Source organism: Callionymus lyra, chromosome 2 (genome assembly GCF_982586985.1).
Source record: "Callionymus lyra chromosome 2, fCalLyr1.hap1.1, whole genome shotgun sequence".
Classification (NCBI taxonomy): domain Eukaryota; kingdom Metazoa; phylum Chordata; class Actinopteri; order Syngnathiformes; family Callionymidae; genus Callionymus; species Callionymus lyra.
The window spans coordinates 14200537-14206756 of record NC_141819.1 but is presented as its reverse complement, the minus strand read 5'-3'; positions in this window follow the sequence as shown (position 1 = coordinate 14206756).

The window sequence follows — 6220 nt, the reverse complement described above, 5'->3', positions numbered from 1 at the left end:
ATCAAAAAGAAAAGCTGGACCGACTTAAACTTGTATTAAAGAACATCTCACCACAACAAGCTGGTCCCTGGTAGAGATGATGTTTTTCAAATATTTGCTTGTTTGCGTCTAAATAATCACAGGCTTTTATTGTGTCACAGAAAAAAAGTTGTCTTTAAAAAAACTGAAGCCATGAGCATGACGAGACATTTTAGCTTAAGCATTTTAACTTTTTTTTTGCTCCTGGCACTCTTTGTTAAATTGACCCACTAATCCAAATGTTCTACTCAACCTCATGTTGACTAAGATTATTTTAATGTGTTCCCTTTTAGGGTTGAAGACAAAAACCTTTATTCATTTTAATGTAGCGACTGGACTATCAGACAATTCGATTTTATTATGATATTGTAAATAATATATATAATAATAAGAAGAAATATAGATATGGATATAGAAGAATTTTAAGGGTTACTTTATTCAAAATTCTAATTTCAATCTAGAAAAAAATGTTTGCTCATTTTAATGTAACGACTAACGCATAGGTGTCTTCACCTTCGTCCAAAAAGACCCTTAAAAAAATCCAAATACCTCCAAACTGCTCGTCTGTAACGCTCCTCTTGTATTGAAGCCTCGACATGAGGAATTGTTCCCAAAACAATTTCACAAGTCTAGATTTAAGTTTCTTTTAGGGGAAGTTGCTAGGCTCACTTCATTTTCGCTTTTCCAGACCAGGGTCACAAAGCGCTTAAACAATAAAAACAATATTCAATAAAGTATATACTTTAAAGGTAAAGATAAACTGAGAACACAACAGGAGTTCCAGAAATCAAGGTATTGAAGCCTTAACCCAAACAATTTTTAAGGTTGTTTTAGCGGACATTGCAAGGCTAGCTGCTAGGCCCGCTTCGTTTTAAGTCCAATAATGACAAACTTAAAAACATCCAAATACCTCCATACTGCTGGTCTGTGACGTCCATCTTGTATTGAAGCCTCAAGAAAACTCAGGATTACTCAGGGTACAGGAACAGAATACTCTGAAATGAATCCTAACCCATAGTTAAGGTAAGGTAAAGTAAGGTAAGGTAAGGTAAAACTTTATTGATCCCTCAGGAGGTCTCCTTTGGGAAATTGTTTTTTTCCAATAGCCACAGAAAATACAGCAATTTTTCAAATAAAATAAGAACAAGAACAAAGAGAAATAAAGAGAAAGAACAAGATGATACAATCTAAGTCTAAAATAAAGAACATAGATCAAAGAAAAATAACGAAAACAAAGGATACAAATATTAACATAGAACAGAACATCCTGATACTTTTACTCCACTCCTGCCCCCGAACTCAGAATTGTACAATTTAATAGCCATTTGTTTTGCATCTGGGAAGTAGAAAATAAGTTCAATTTGAATTTTAACGTTAATTGTTATAAAAATGCATTGGTTAAACCGACTGTAAACACTCGACAATCTGAGATTCTACTTCGGAAACCAACATTTAATAATTCCAATATTTTCACGAATTGAGTAGAAAAATAACGACACTGTGTGACCGGAACAACCGCCAACTATCAAGACTTTTTATTTTTATCTAGTGCTCCATTGAAAAAAAAACAGCTTCTGCTTCCATCATCACATCTGTGCAGCAAAATGCCTCCCTGTTATCTGCCATCTAAATGGCCATTAGCCCGACTAAACCAATTAGTGGAATAAGATCTAACGGCCGGCCCCTGCATTGTCCTTCCATGGCAGGAAACATCATAGGTTTCGCAAGCATTCTGATCAAGTGTACGGTGATTAATCACGGCGTTCACTCGGCGCTGACAGCTCCGACGCTCGGCTCCACATCGGTGTGTAACTGACACTCGGATGAATAAATTGGGCAACAGCTCCATCACCGTTCCTGACTTCCTATATGCATTCCTTTTTTTTTTTTTTTTCGCTCAAATTAACAACGGGAGTGAGCTGCTGTCAGAGCCACATGCTCCCCCCTTGACAATCTGCACATGTGGGATATAATGACCAGGCTAAAAAAAAAATGTTAAAAAAAATAAATATTAGAAACTCTGAATCCAATTGTATTTTAATTATACGGATGGGCTGTTGAGCGTTCACGCTCGACAGCGACTGGAAACAAATGGAGTAATTGTCGAACGAGGGGGGACGTGTTCGCCGGGAAAGTTTCCCCCGGTTTAAGTTGTAACAATGATATTTTTTTTTCGGCGAAAAAAACGTTCTGACCTACATTTTTTTTCGAAGAAATGGAATCGTCTGGAACTTCTGACGGAAGCTGAGAAAAATGGATTAAACACACCGCCGTAGAAATTCCCTTCAAATGTAGGTCATTTTTTTTTTACCGTTTACAGTCAACATATGGTCGACAAAAACCGGAAGAAACACACACTAAAAAAAAGAAGGGATTATTATTATATTATTATTATCACCTTAACCCTGATACAATACAGGGGATACAACAAACACATTTATTTTCGGGCAATCAGGTCACCTTGACCCAGAGACAACACAAGGAATACAACAAACATATTTGTTTTCCGGCCTTTCGGGTCACCTTGACCCAGAGACAACACAAGGAATACAACAAACATATTTGTTTTTCCCGGCCTTTCGGGTCACCTTGACCCTGAGATTACACAAGAGTTTCTGGTTTACAATTATCACACAACCATAAAATAACTTCTATCTAATGATCTAATGATGATGACTAAGGAATCCTTACACTATAAGTGTATTTGCAAGAAACAGTATTTAAAAACTGTGGCTATTGCCGAGCTAATGCTAACAATAGCTTTAGCATAAAAGAAGGGATTATTAAAAAATTAATCTCACGAGGTAGCGCTTCTATATAAAAGGAGGGATTTGAAAGAAAGGCTTTAAGATTACAATTAGGTGTGAAGGTACAATAAATCTGGGGCACGTGACCGAGCAGACAGCGGGAAACCCCAGACTCCCTCCCACCTAAACTAAATTTGATTTAGCAAAGAAAACATAGAGCTCCCGTCTTCCGTCGAGGAGAACCTCAAATGATCCCCCAATTGAAAAAAGAAAAAAAAAAGATGTCCCAGGCTCTTATCAAGTCGTAAATCAAGAGCCAGGAATTAAAAAAGGCAAAAAGAAAATAACAAACAGCAAACGTCATGCTGCTTTGAATGTCTGCCCTCTTTCCCCATCACCGCAGGAGTTCCAGGAATAATAACGCTGCTCGCGCTCATCACCGCCCAGAGAAGCGTAAAGAGAAGCCTGTAATATTGTTTTTTTTAATTAGTAACTCTAATCCGATCATTAGGGGGAAAAACCGACGTAGCATCGATATTACGGCGAACAGGTATGCATTGGAAGGGAATAATAATGGTGCAGGGTAACGATGTCGCGGTAATGAGAGGTCGGTCCGCGTCTCAATTATGCACATATATGAAGTAGAACGGTTAATTACGAGGCATTGTGTGACCTGTTTAGCACTTTGTTACCTTTTATTTTTGCTTTAATTACCAGTTTATTTAACATGTAAAAAGCACCTTAAGTGCTTGGGGCTCTAAGGGGCCAGTCTGGGGCCCTGGATGATGATATTCTGAAGACAGTGGTCGGATGATTAAGAACTAAAGATCATCAAATGACATGATTTATATAGTTATAATGTTAAAATAGAACACATTTTAAATAACCAATACAAAAATGGACACAATTCACAGTTAAACCACGCAAAAAAAACTGAAAACATTAAGCAACACTAAAAAAGGAAATGAATATGGCTAGAGTCACACAATGTTTTAACCCCTGTCTTATCTCAGTGTTATTGCAGGCAACAATTTAACCCTTGTTATCTCTGGGTCAAGGTGACCCGAAGGTTGTGTTGTCTCTGGGTCAAAGCAAAAGACCTCCACCACTGTATATGTATTTATGGAAGCCAGGGAGTTGGTTCACCTTGACCCAGAGACAACACAAGGGATACCACAAACACATTTGTTTTTGGTATGACCCTGAGACAACACAAGGGATGCCACAAACACATTTCTTTTCCGGCCTTCGGGTCACCTTGACCCAGAGACACCACAAGGGATACAACAAACATATTTGTTTTCTGGCTTTCGGGTCACCTTGACCCTGGGACAACATAAGGGATACCACAAACCGTTTGCTTTCGGGCCTAAAGGTCACCTTGATCCTGAAATAACACAGTAGTAACTCGTAAACAATGATCACACAACCATAAAATGACTTATATCAATGATCTGATGATGATGATGACTAAGGAATCATTACACTATAAGTAAAACATTCATTTAAAAACGGAGGAGGCAGCTTGCTATTGCCGAGCTAATGCTAACAATAGCTTTAACATAAACAAGCCTTACCTAAAGCTAAATTAGAATTGAGGCCACTTCAATTGTTGCACGTAATTCCTAAACTTTTGCCTTTTGCTTATTTATTTTCTATTTAAAAACCATGTTGACATATACATTACAGTGAAAATAATTACAATAATTATAATAACAACAATAGTAATACTAAGTAAATTAAAATAATTATATTTAAAAAAAACCCAATAACAATAACCATGAAAATAATAATAATTATCATTATTTTAAAAATTGAAACAAACAAATCAAATAAGAAAAAAATTGGCTGTTAAGAATTTGTTTTAAATTCCTTAGAAATTACATAAACCTGTGACACGGTGCAACTAAATCAAGCCACACATAAATAGATAAAACATATGAATCAATATGAAAATCTATGGTCTAATAAAAATAAAATAATCTCTGTCCTAAAGTGTTCGAGATTTATGTTAACCCTTGTGTTTTCTCAGGGTCAAGAGCCTGAGAAAACACAAGGACTTAAGTTTGAATTTTACGCTTTTATAAATTCTTTATTCATCAACAAAGCGAATAATTTAGCTGTTAATTACCTACATATATGATAATATTAACGTCAACAACATTTTTACAATAGTGATAATAATAGTAACACTACAATTACTGTATCGTACAAATATATTCCAAAAACAATAATGAATCATGAGTTATTCCTACAACTTTGAATCCTACCTTGTAGTATTTACATGCTCTGCCGATTACATTACAAGATATTACAACAATAACAATAATGATAATAAAATAACAACAATAATAGTCATAATCATCATCATCATCATTTCTTTAATCGAAACCAATGATTAAAATAAGAATTTGTTCTTAAAAAATATCATGAAAACCTGATAAATAAATAATTGAATTAAACAAATGTAGTAAAATTAAATAATCTCAGCCATGTAAGAGTTTTTCCTAGTGTTTAATATCCTTGATATTTATGTAGTATCCGAAAAGTGATCATTTTGTGAGTTGGGAAAGTACAGAACGATTCCACAAAAACTTCCCCAAAAAAGTGACAAAGTAACATGAGACGAGATCTATTGTGACTCGAGACACTTTTAAAATTTAGAAAAAAAGTTGTGAACCCACCACCGTATCGGACCGCACGCACAGAAAAGTCCTGTTTCCAACTAAACTAACGACAGCTGCGGTGAAAAAAAAAAAGAAAAAAAAAAAGATAAGTGAACGTCAAAGACACAGTGAGAGAAGATAGCCAGGAGGGGAGAGGATGGAAGGTGGAACCGTGGAGTGGTACTGCAAGGCTGCTGATGGGGAACAGATGGAAGGAGCAGGGGGTTCAGTGCAACACGGGGACCGGTCTTCCCTCAGGCGGGATCCACATCCTTCCCATGGTTCCGCCCGTCACTGGCCAGAGAATCCCAGCGTGCATGCCTGTTCTCCCGTCCACCCAAAAAAAGATGTTTCTAATGCAACTCTATTTCTCAACACTTCTGATTCTGGCATAAACAAGACGTCCCGTTGGCACCCGGTGGTCCCCGGTGGGATCCCACGGCAGGTCTAATCGCTTCCCTCCACAGCCCCGCGATTCTCAAATCAACCTGAAGATTAGCTTTCTTTTTCCCGGGCCTCTATTTATCCAATATTGGCAAAAAAATTATGGAGTAGAATCATGATTTTTTTATTTTCCACGCTGACCTGGTCCAGAAACTTTCTATTCAACCATCACTCAGCGCCGCACAATTCCAGCCCTGGAATTAGCCGTAACTCGAGCTTCGCCAGATTGTAATCAAAGCGGGAATAATGAGGGCATGGCAAAGACGACGCTTTCTCTCTCTCCGGCCGACTTCACGTTTCTATCCCTTCGTTCTTTTTTTTTTTTTTTTGTTCGTGCTCCGGGTC